Source organism: Astatotilapia calliptera, chromosome 20 (genome assembly GCF_964374335.1).
Source record: "Astatotilapia calliptera chromosome 20, fAstCal68.1, whole genome shotgun sequence".
Taxonomy (NCBI): domain Eukaryota; kingdom Metazoa; phylum Chordata; class Actinopteri; order Cichliformes; family Cichlidae; genus Astatotilapia; species Astatotilapia calliptera.
The window spans coordinates 37228673-37241172 of record NC_137441.1 but is presented as its reverse complement, the minus strand read 5'-3'; the positions used below and the strand labels follow the sequence as shown (position 1 = coordinate 37241172).

At 42.3% G+C, this 12500-nt stretch overlaps 1 protein-coding gene across 1 annotated transcript in view; it reads left to right on the top strand.

Annotated features, from left to right (window-relative positions):
• LOC113013675 (ERC protein 2-like) overlaps positions 1-12500 on the top strand; it is a 158059-nt gene that overhangs the window by 99034 nt on the left and 46525 nt on the right. The window lies entirely within an intron of this gene.

The following is a 12500-nucleotide window of genomic DNA, read 5'->3' as shown; positions in this document are numbered from 1 at the left end:
AAATGAATGTCCATCAGTTTATGTCTGACTTTACTTGTTTACTATACAGGAAGGAATTGAGAATTAGGTAGCAGAAATGTAAAGCATGTAATGTTTCACATTGCACCAAACAATAGAAGAGAAAGTAGAAGGAGAAGGATTGTTGTCATAGTTTGGGTAAAAACAAATGTCTCTTTGACAGGATGAAATGAAGACGCTGACTCTCAAACTAAACCATCTTAATTTATATTAATCCGAAGGATTAGACTGCCTGCTAGCATTACAAGCCTTTCCTTGCCAGTCAGCAGGGTTCTGCTGTCTGACGTTAACATTTTATGCCGAAAGACGACATAAAGGCAAATGGTATTGTTGCCACAAATGTCACCGAGGATAAGTGCACGGAGCAGAGCACAAATGTAGCAGAGGCTAACCTCTTAGTGTGAGTTGTGGATGTTGGATGGTAGTGCAAAATGCGTAAGTAGAGAGGGAAATTAGTAGATGGTGAGGGGAAATCAGAGGGTGTTCAGAGAGTTATGCTCTATGGCAGGCCTAATTGCTTGTGGCTCCTGTTGTGTGTTTGGCTTTGTTTGAGCATGTCCAATATAACCAGTCACAAGGGAGCCTCTGCCAGAGCAAACACACACTCTAACACAAGCCTGAACCATAGAGAACGCTTTTATGGTGCTGAAGATCTCAGTAACGTGACACCTAGGGCAAACACTGAGTAATAAAGCAATTGCGGAACATTGTTTAGGTCCTCCTCCCGGCATGGTTTGTTTATCAGACTCAGAGTGTCTCAGTTTCCTAACATCAGTGTCCTGACATGTCACTCCGGGAGCTCAGTGCATGATAAACTCGTGAATGTGTACACGGACACATTGGCAAAAACAGAACCAAGCGGGATAAACACTGAAAGCTTTCATACACATATACAGAGAAACACAAGCCCACGTGTCTGCACGCACACCGCACTGTAGACATCCTGACATGTCAGCTACAGGCTTTTCGTGCCAATTGTTCCCCAAACTTCTGAGCAATTTCCTGGTATGTCTGACTGCATGACTGCAGATAAAAGAGCAATAAACATATCTTTCTTGCATGCTAAAATGCTCCTCACCTTCTTTCAGTGTTGCTGTTCTGTGACGCAGAGAGATGTCACAATGTTTGCACATGTGTCTGCACCTATGCAGCAGATCTTCTGCAGCACCGAGGTGGTCTCCAGGCCTTTTTCAGACAAAGAAAAAAGAAAGCTGTTTGTTAATGCATCACTGTACAGCTCTAAAATGAGACCTTTATTTCTTATTTTTTTAGTTGTAAGTCATGTTTTAAACCTTTTCTGAGCTCTTTTCCCATCTGTAATATCGTCTTTCTCTAGTATATCAGCGTGTTTTCCTTTAAGATCCAGGAAACACAAAAACACACCTGCATTTCCTCTGCCGTGTCAAACAGTCAGATTTAGTGTTAGGGAATTCACAGGGGAAAGGGAAGACATCCACACGTGACACAGATTGTTGTAGGAAGCTCTTTGGGCTGTATTATACCTGAACACATTGTCAGAATGGCTTTGACAAAGAGCAGCTAAGTGGTGGGTGAGAGACCATAAACCAAAAAAAAGATCCCACCCTCATCCACAACTTTGCAGTGTTAATGGAGCAACATCACATATCTACACAGAACAACACAGTACTAGCTGCCTCCTCACAGGATGCACACACACTTGCATACATACTGTGGATGCAGTTTGAATTTCTTTTTATCTTTGACATTTAATGTAGCCCTCATAAGGCGCCCAACGTGTGTTTAGAACAACATTATAATGAACTTAAACTCCTCAGACTCTTAAAATTACATTGAGATGACCACAAAGTGATAATTTAATAGTAAAGGAGTAAAAAAAAGAAAGAACATTCATGCAGACACACAATCTCCTATATGTAATCATAGCCAGAAAAAGGACTCAGTTGAAGCCATTATTAAAATAACTGTGATGTAATGTGCCAAGGGAGCTGAGTTGGATGTGTATGTTATCTATCTGGAAATCAGTGAGTCTGTCAGCAGCATGTAACTGCACACTGCCACAGGTCTCTTTATTAAAAAACAGATGTATGCTGGAATTTATGCACAGGTGTGGTGGAGGCCCAGCAGAGCATTTATGACGTTGTGTGTGTTTATCTATGAATATTGTGTGTGGATTCATTTATAATTCCAATGCATGAGAAAAGTAGACGAAGGGAAACTGGTCTCGATGGGAGCAGCTCAAGGTTAGGAGAAGAAAGTTCCCCTCTCTGCTGCAATTATCAAAAGGCGCACACTTTTGCTGTTTCATGCTTGCATGTGCATTTCTGCGCCTGTGTGTCGGCACTTGCAGCTTTAATTTTCATACCCTCATAAAGTTTGCAAAGCCACACACACTCAGTCTTACAAGAAGTCATACAAGAATTGGAATAATGAGAAGAGTACAAGCTGTGCCAGTGTCTCTTCTCACACGAACAGCTATACTTTCGGGTAGCGGGTGGGGGATGTGTCTATTGGGAATTCACACCAACCGGCGAACCTGCACATCCAGTGACACAACAGACTGAATGTTCCAGAGGCCATCATCTGTCTACACTAGCTTCAAAGTACAAATTACCCAGATTACAGAGCGGCGCGGTTGTATGTGTGAGACTGTGTATGTAGGTGTGTTCTTGTGTCTACCTCCGTGTCCACTGTGCACCGGTGCAAGTCATTGTGTCTGCAAATGTCCCGTGAGTTTGTCTGAGTGTTGCTTTCGCATGTGCGTGCCTGTGTGCGTGCGTGAGAGCCATAGAGCGAACATGCTGAAATATGTATTCCTGTTTTTACTGACGGGGAAATAATAGTGACTTTTTTAAATCAGAAGGCCAGGTAGTAATCATGTTTCCTTTGATCCCATGATCCTCACTGATCTGTCTAAATATGAGCAGACTGGTCCAGACCTGGCACGACTCTTTTAATCAACACCCTCACCTAGACCCCTGTGTGTGCACATTTGTACATTTCATAGACTTTCTGTCTGGCCCCATATTTTATGATGTATATGGGTACAACTCATTACTTCTATGTAATTAAATTTCATAACCGGTTTTGTAAAACACAACTGTGTCGCAGCATTTATTTACTGTTAATTCTTTGAAAGGAGCTGTTTTAGTAGCGAGCACAGTCTAGTTATGCAGCTTTTATATTCCCTGAACTCATGTGGCTGTGATTGGAAATAACTCCGATTGGCTGATGGAGTGTGGGGTGAATGTTAGTGTGACCTTGTGTGTCCTTTACACAGTGACGGGAAATAGACGAGTGTAAGCTCCAACGAAAGCTATAATTCTGAGAGTAATACCGGCCAAAGGAGAGTACACGCATCTTCTTTATCACGCACACGTACATACACAGTTTGCTTAGAGTGAAGTCCTAGCTGTGCTGTAGTAACCACATTAATTGGGTTGTGTAATTGTCTGGCAAAGCATTGTGGGAAACAGCCCATACAGATCTGTCCCTTCACCTCAAACTGCTTTTTAAACACGGACCTATCGTCATGACAGTCCTGTCCAGAAAAATGCTGAACATGTGTGTGTGTCTGATTTAATGCCTGTCTTTTTGTGATCCCCTGTTTGTGTGTGTGCGTGTCTATTGCTTCTTTAAGGGAAGTGAGTGTGGTGGCCTCCCATCCCACCGCATGTCGGCTGTGGTTCAGCTGTGGTCCACCGCCAGGGCCTGCATTTGGAACTCAGAGAAAATACACCAGGGGTACTCGCTCTCACTGTTTTGTGGACCCGTCTTTCATCGGATTGTGTGTACATGTGTATTTTGGGTGAAGCTTTGTATGTGTGTATGTGTTACAGTGCACCACAATGTTGGACTCTCTGCCCCTGACATTTTTAAGGCCTTTTGGCCCCGCGTCATGAGTGCGCACTGTATTTCCAGGCTGAAGTTAGATGACCGGAGTGAGAGAGAACCCATGCCGAGGACAGGAAAGGCGAGGGGGATGAGGGGAGAGAGGCAAGGCGGGTAATTGAAGGTTTGAGGGTAATATTTAGGCCAAGGATGGCTGTTTCAACGTGTTTGCGTAACCTCCTTGAACTTAATATTTAGCCCCACTTTGGAGTGAGTATAGGGCACGCCAGAGCAGAATAGAGAATGATAGAGGGAGAGAGATACCGAATGATAGAGAGGTCCAAGTCCATGGCGGAGGTAATTCCATTCTCTTCTGTAAAGAATTGCTCCTCTCTTTGATTAGGAAGAGAAAGGGAGGAGAGAAGGAGTGATGGAAGGAGGCCTGAGAAGGAGAAAAAGACATTTCCTGTTCAAAGGCCTGTGATGATCTGTTGGACAGAGGGTTATTATAATGCAGTGGAACATACAAGGCCATAAAGACAGCGTTTAAATGACGCAATGCAGAAGGTGTTTCTTTGGAGCTGACTTTAAAGACAGTGTAGAGTAGATCTGGTGCAGGAAGAAAGGGAAAGTGGTTAATTATCAGTGGATTCTAGCTTAGCTCTAACTCTGCAGCAGATTAATGATTGTGATTGCAGAGGGTTGCACACACTTTAGAAGAAATGTGAAAATGTCATGAGGATCCTGGAAAGAATCAGTCTGAATCAATGATTAATATTTTGTATTGAGGAAACCAAGGTGGCTTTTATTGTTGCAGATGAAAAAATCTAACAGTTTCTTTTCAGTGTGCATTATGTACAGTTTGATATTATGATGCTGAAGAACTGTCTGAACATGTAACTATTTATACACTGACTATTACACACTTTCTGTTACTGCATATGCTTCTCCCTCCCTCGGTGTAGCTGTGAATGTGTGTGTCTTCTTACACTGTGTGACTGAAGCTATGTTACTCTTACCCTCACCTCTCTGTCAGATGACAGGCAGCTTTAAAGAATCCAGCTGCTGTGTGTCTGTACTTGTGTGCGAGACAGAGCAGCTTTGCACGTGTGTGGTACAGTGCAGCCTCCTGTCTTGTTTCTTGCGCCTTGGGGAAACACTGTCAGTCAGTCAGCTGAATGACAATAAAGACAGAACAAACCTCCCTTTAAGCGAATGGAAAGCCCTGCTCTGCTATTAGTAGGTTTCAGGCCCTGGTGTCAGACAGCTCTTCTGATTGGTTAAAGCTTTGACTTATGTGAAATCTGTGTCTTTATCACACTCACACAATGAGGTTACACTGGGAAGCTCACATGGGCACACATGGAGCTATCCAGAAAAGATGTTGTTTTAACAACATTGCTAATTTACCTGGGACTTAAGGGAAATAAGGCTGGACATAACAGAGCATATATAATGCAATTAGTTGTTTTGTGGTTGTATTTATAAAATAATAGTTCAATGTTTTATTCTATACATTCATTTGCTTTAAAAAGTGCAGAGTGATGCTCGTCTTAGATCTGTGTGCTTTTAAAGTGCAAGATTCAGGATATGTTCAGCTACGTTTGTCTGCTCTGTTCATCCCCTCTATAGAGTTGACTGCTGGCTGTGGGCAGACACGTCTAAGCTTTGTACAAACTTTATTGTTACAATAAGACGGTGGGTACACGTCCAAGCTCGCTGCATCTGGCTATGTTCTGGAAAGAATAAGTTCCACCAAGTACCTTTATAGAAAACCCATCAAACCCTAAATAACCTTTGAAGTGTTTTTGAGGTATTGGTTGGCATCTTATAGCATTAGTGAGGCTAGCTGTTCTCCGTAGGCCTCATTCACCAATATGTGTATGTATGTGCATGGTATATTCTTATACTGTGCAAAAAATAACTGCACATGCAAAATTATTACCGTGTGCACTGACCAGTTTTGTTCTTACCACCATGTGGGTGTTAGTGAATCATTCTGATCAATCACACCAAATAAATCAGCATGCTCATGCATTCTGCATACTAGCTGCATACTGTCACGCCCCCCGTTTCTCTATAAAAAGAAACACGTTTACCTCGGGGTGAAGTGGTGAAAGTGGATGTTGCAAGAGAGGAAACTGCAACACTAAGAAAAAAAAGAAGAAGGTCTGAAAACGTGGTGTCGGTGTTGGATGCCAGAGAAGACATACCTTTCCAAAGTGATGATGGTTGAGAAAAAACAAACAAAACCAAGACTTGGGCGTGGAGAAAAAAAACAGGGGTTTAGCATATCGTTTACCCTGAAACACTCACTTTGGCTAAAGAACAACAAAGAAGATTTCTGACAGTAAAGATCAGAAAGACAGAAAAACTGATCATAAGAAAAAGATGGTAACTGGGACAAGAAATACCTGATCTGTGGGGATGGACAAGAAATTCATGGCAATTATTGAAAAACGTCCATATTCTTGAGCATTAAGACGGTAGGATTACTAAGTCTGTCACATTAACGCATTGGCAAAATTGCAAAATGCACCGACAGAAGATGAATGTTCTGCAGGTAATGATGCGTTGATATCTAAACAGTGATTCAGTCAGTTCATTTCAGTCATGCATACACTGGTCAAAAACAAGGAGTGGTGAGAATGGGGGCAGTCTGCAAAGAGAAATCATACACTGTAACTGCAGGTGTTAGAGGAACAGTGTTGTAATTCAGATGTTGGAGGCAGCTTAATGAGAATTTTCAATATAAAGGAAATATCTGTTAAAAATGCTGTGACTGTTCGGAGTCTCCTCCTTCCTCTGACACTCAGTTAAGTTTAGTTATAAGTCCTACAAATACAATCTAAAATAAGGCCACCCACAAAAATACCTTAGAGTTGCAAAACTGACACTTTGCCTCTTTTTAGTAAATACTAGCAGTAGCTTTTTAAATGCAAAAGCGGGATTGTGATAGATTTGTTTGTAGAGCACAAATAATTTCATGCACATTTGTGCGTGAAAGATTGTATTCATGGTTTACTCACAGATTTGTGCTTGAGCTCTGATTCTGAATGAGAGCCTTGTTCAGTTGTTATTCTAAGCAATCAACCTGAGTACAGGTTCACACTTTATGCACAGATATGAGACTGATATTGTTATTACATCACCCTCCACTGAGTTTTACGAAACACACCTTGATGCTTATTTCTGTCTGTAAGAGAGATAAAGAAACAAACAACCAGCACTGAAAATGTACGGCCGCCTCAACTTGGCATTAATGTTCATTTACATTCTTGCTTGTTTTTGATGTTGGCGTCGCCTTTGCAAATTTTTTGTTTCAAGACCGAATGCACTTTTCATCTCCTTTGTCTGCAATCGCACGGCCACCTGGTCTCCTGCACTCGTTTCCTCTCCGTCTGGGTCTCTCTATCTCTCTCCCCCCTCTTTCTTTCTGGAATGCAGCGGTGGCCGTCTGGTCCTGCTCATCTCTGGGAGCAGTCAGCCATCTCTCCTCGTCCCTGCTCCAACTCTAAACATTTGGCTAGTTTTGGCAGATTTGTTGATTTTTGTCCCCTCGTATTTTCCCTCTTGTTGCTGTAAAACTGATACATACTCTTTCAATTAGACTCCCACCACCACCCACCAGTCAGAGCACTAGTGTGGGAGTGGGGGTTAGCAGAGTAAGTGCGTTGTATATTTTATTAGTGAAGTGAAAACACACATAACCTGGTCTAGTTCTGGGAGAACCATCTGCTGTCGTGTTTTTTTCCTTGGGAAGCGCAGCTCAAGGTTAGCATGTGAAATTTGAAGCTCACAATTTACATGTAATGACCTATATACATAAAGCAACTGCTCCAAAGGAACAAACAAGGCAGTCATGCAAGTTTTATTTGTGGTGGGTTTGGATAAATCCTACCTTGTAGATTAAGATAAATAAAGGCTTAAATCCGGCCGAGCATACAAAAGGAAGCGGATAATATGTGGATCTTGCATGTGGCTGCAGGTTAGCTGCTACAGGTTAGCATGGAGCTAATCCAAACCAAGGCAGCCAAAACTAGGACCTCATAAAAATACATTTTACCCACATTTAAAGTTAAGACACGGCTTTATCCTCTCAACTGGCTTTGCAGAAAGCTCACCAAATGTAGGTTGAGCGTGTGTTTTATGTTGGACATAGACTTTTTCCTACCTTCTTAGCTGTAAATAACACATGACTCCAAGACCATAAATAATAGTGTCACTCAACCATGCCCCATTCTCATGTCCTCTGCTTGCTCTCACCACAGGCTTCTAGAACTGCCTAGACAGGGGCCCCCAGACTTGTACTGCACCTTTACACACCCACAATCAAGAAACCACCATAAAGTGCCCCAGGAATGTTTCTGCAGAGCCGGACAGCTAAGTGGTGGAAAGGCATGATCACAAACGGGAAGACGTCATAATAGATGGTTTGGGAGCAGATATTAGAGGACTCCCCGTGTTCCTGCAAACAAAATACATCATACATGCACACATGGAGATGAAAGCACAAATGCATTTATGGACAGGCAAATACATGCACACATGAATATGCAGCACATGCACACACTGCGCTTAGGGGTAGACAGTATTGATGGTTCCCTTGGGCATCGCACAGACGCATCTGTTTCTGTCCGGCTGACTCTCCACGCTCATAATTTCAAGTAAGTCATAACACAAATTATAAACACATATCCCTCAACCGTGACACCTAGGAATAACAACATGCAGTGCGCTGAGCTGATTTAGGGTATGCTGGGACTCCTAAATCTTTACCTTTGCTCCTTTCTTCCCTTCCTCCTCTCCTCTCCACTTCTCTCCCCTTCTTTTCTTCCCTCTCTACTCTCTCTCATGCAACACAGGTGGCACTCAGTCTTGTCAAACACGTACTCCCTTTCTCCTGCTACCTTCATCTCTTGCCATCTTTTTTATTGTTTGTTTTTTTCCACATTGACACATCCCTTCTCTCCAACTCCACGGTATCTCTTCATATCAAAACCTCACTCTTTGATGTGCCTACGTGTGAACGTACCCAGTTTCATGCTCACTTTTAACCCCATCTTAACCCTTTTGTCTCCCAGAAATCTGCCTGACCTGACAGTGTACCTCGTGGCTTTGTAAAGCGCTCTGAGCAGCAGCTCCACCTCGAAGATGTCTTCATCACCTCTTCTTCTTCTTTCACTTTTTCTTTCCATATTGTCTCCCCCCAACACACACACATTTCACATCACACAGTCATGTACTTTAGCCATCCATCTCCCACGTCTGTAGATTCAAATGTCTCAATATGTCCCAGGGACCATGAAGCTTCAATTGGAATCACATGTTGTAGCTGAGCTGAGAATTTCACCCCTTATAAATAAAATGTCAGTTCAGCTGTTCTGCAGAACCTCGCATTTTTCTCACAATACCAAAACTATAGTTGAGCTGTGGGAGATCTTTATTCAAGGCTGCGCAGTTGTTTGTCTGAGCATCGTGTTTATCATGTCAGCTAAACTACAGTTGCCTCGCAGAGGAGCTTTTTGACACCAGGGCTCCAGCAGTTGGATTTATACGTCCTTTTATTAGCATACCTCATGACCTTCCAGTGCTTGGGGTTTGACTTTTATGAAGACTAATCACAAGTTTGTCATGAAAAACCATTTCATTGTCACCCTTTCAATTGGGGGGGGAAATGAAGATAATCCTTTGTTTGTGTGGGACAGGCCAAGTTAAAGTTAAGCAGGGAGTAAGACAAGAGAGGAGGAAAGAAAGAGGGTTCACCCACTCAAGATCAGCCAGCAGATAGAGCATCTGTCTTTGTGTGTGGGGTGTGCTCGTGCCTGACAGATGAATCCTGTCTTCTAGATTAATGTACATTGCAAGTCTGTTCAACAACTGAGGCCAAATGGCCACTTAAATGAGATGTGATTAAATACTCCAGTGTGATTCAGGTTCAAAGACTGTTAGTAATACTAATCAGCACACGCACACACAGACACACACAATCACCGACTGAGGATGTAGGAGACGAGGTTTACAGGCAGACTAATCACAATAATGCCCCTTTTTTATTGTTTTAGGAAGACATCGCTCAGCAGAGTCCCGCAGCACCACTTAGTGAGCACCCACAAGGAGACTTCACTGTAACGCGCTTTGTTAATTTAGAGACTGGAAGCGATTTAGCTTGCATTGAACCATGGCAGCCACGTTGGCTCAGAGGCTTCATTTTGCTGGGCTCAGAGCATCTCGGGTTCGATCAGCAATCTTCTCTTGGGACTGACGTAGGCGAATGCAGGTGTAATGAAGGTGACGACTGTTCCCTCAAAGACAGCAGCATATGCCACGCTTCAGCTGTAATTTGACACACGCTGTAATTATATTTGAGTTAAGGGTTTCATTGCTGCATTGACATAATGTCTAAAATGGATGAATTTAAATAGGACTGAAGAGAATTATAGGACATTTCTTTAGATGGAGGATTTTCTGGAGGAAAATTCATCCTTGTTATATTATAAGTGTCTTTTTTATTATTAGAAAACACAAGTTTATTCAACAGAGACAGTGTAAATGTCCTTCATGAAGTGCTCAGAAAGTGGTGGCTCATTTCCTGATACATTCACAAAAAGTGGGGTTGATTCCCTGAACTTTTAAAAGCACTCTCCTCTTGTGCCATCCTGGCTTTGCCCGGTGTTTCAGCTACTTAAACTGTAGAAAGTCCCATTCTTAATGCTGTGCAGTTAAAAAGGAATAATATTGCATTCAAGCATTCGTGCTGTATTTACTGCAGCATTTTGACCCGTAAAGATAAAATTCTGCAGCTCCATCTGTGTGAACTTTATCTTAAAAGAGATCCGAGCGTTTGCTGTGAGGCTGGTTGGATGCGGTTCAATATTTTTGTGCTTCCATGTCTGGCAATGTGGTGTAAAGATGGCCATCCTGCATGTAGGCTTTGGCCGTTAATCTGACACAGTGTTTATGATCAGTGACATGTTGTGCTGCATTCCTTGCCCATATATGACTCTGTTCATCACCTCTTCACTCTATTTAACGCAGCCAAAGAAAAAGTAGTGAAATGGGCACTGCTGTTGTGCCATTCTTTAAAATCCAGAATTCATCAGGTTTGTTGAGCTTTGTAATGGTGAACTGTATGAGGATGGATTTTATAAACAGGATGTGGATCTATATGGACTTTATCTATTTATTTAATTCTTTAGCTGATTTAGACTAAGAATGGCCAGCTCAAGAAAAATAAGCCTGCAGTCTAAGACACGTGCTCTGTTACAAGTCTTCTGTGTGTGTGTGTGTGTGTGTGTGTGTGTGTGTGTGTGTGTTCGTTCCCATTACAGTGAGCATTAAAAGGAAAAACACTGGAGGTGTGGGGAGACGAAAAGTGTCACTTTGGTCCTGCGCCGTGATTAATGGTGTGATTAGCTGCTCCAATCCATGTCAGAACCCACATGCATGCACACGCAAACACATGCGCAAGATGCAAGTACACACCAATACACAAAGAGCTATTAATGGCCCTGAATGGGAGAATCCAGATGCGGCATGCAGATAATTGTACTAAAAACATCAAATGTGGAGTCCCAGGCCAGCAGGACTTTATTCTGAGTTCAGCATGTTTATTTTTCGTAATTTAGTTATTTCTGCAGGGACTTAAATCATGGAATAAAAACACCCTAATGCAGGTCAATTTTTAATAAAGACCGAAGTGTATTTTTAACGCACCCTCCTTTCTCTTCCTCTACCTTTCACCTCACACAAACCCACAGATGACCTCGACATGCTTGTTTAATACCCTCTTAATTTCAAATGCCCTTTAACAGTCTGGAGTATTCAGCTTAGAATAACCTAAGTGTCTACACTGAAGGTATGAACCGGTGAACTAGTTTGGTGTGATGATCATTCAGACAAACTTCTCAAAAGATGAAGACAAAAGAAAATCATAAAATGAGCTGAAGTGTATTTTGTAGGAAAGTGTGTTTAGAGCTTCTTTTTGCCATTTATCTTTTATTTTTGTCAAAGAAAACAACATAAAGAGCCAAAGCAGAGGTTTGTCCATGCCCGGCTAACTGTGAGAATGTATATGCTTACCAAAGTGGGAAAACAGAATTTGTTAGTCACAAATTTAGATCAAACACATCCTGCTGATGACTGTGATGAAGACAGTCATCACTGATCTTCCCTAAACACACAGACTTTATGCAAGATCGAGCTCTGTGGGATTAAATTAGTACATCTGGTTGTGTGCATGATGAAGTTTGGTGGTATGTCCTCCTTGCCCCCCTGCACCTGTGGACAGTCATTTGAAGCCACCCCCTCTGTACACAGTCACAAACACACACAGACACTGTGGGAACCAGGGGTGACATAAGAAAGATGTCATATCCTGCTCAGTCTGCTCCATTAGGTCCTATTACACTATTACATGCTCATGAGTCATAGTAAGGTACCACAAATGCTACACTTAGCAGACCACTTCAAAGATGTCTGCTTCTTTTCTGTGGAATCGCTGTCTGAGTTTAGGGAGCGCTGGAATTAGTGAGCTTCCTGTGACATCTCTATACAGCTGCGGTAGGGCTTTCTGTAGTCGACACCTGTCTGCTTTCTAAATATTAAAAACGTGACGTGACTTGCTGTTAACACTTTACCCATCAGTCAGTACGGTCCTTTCTTTTTCTCGC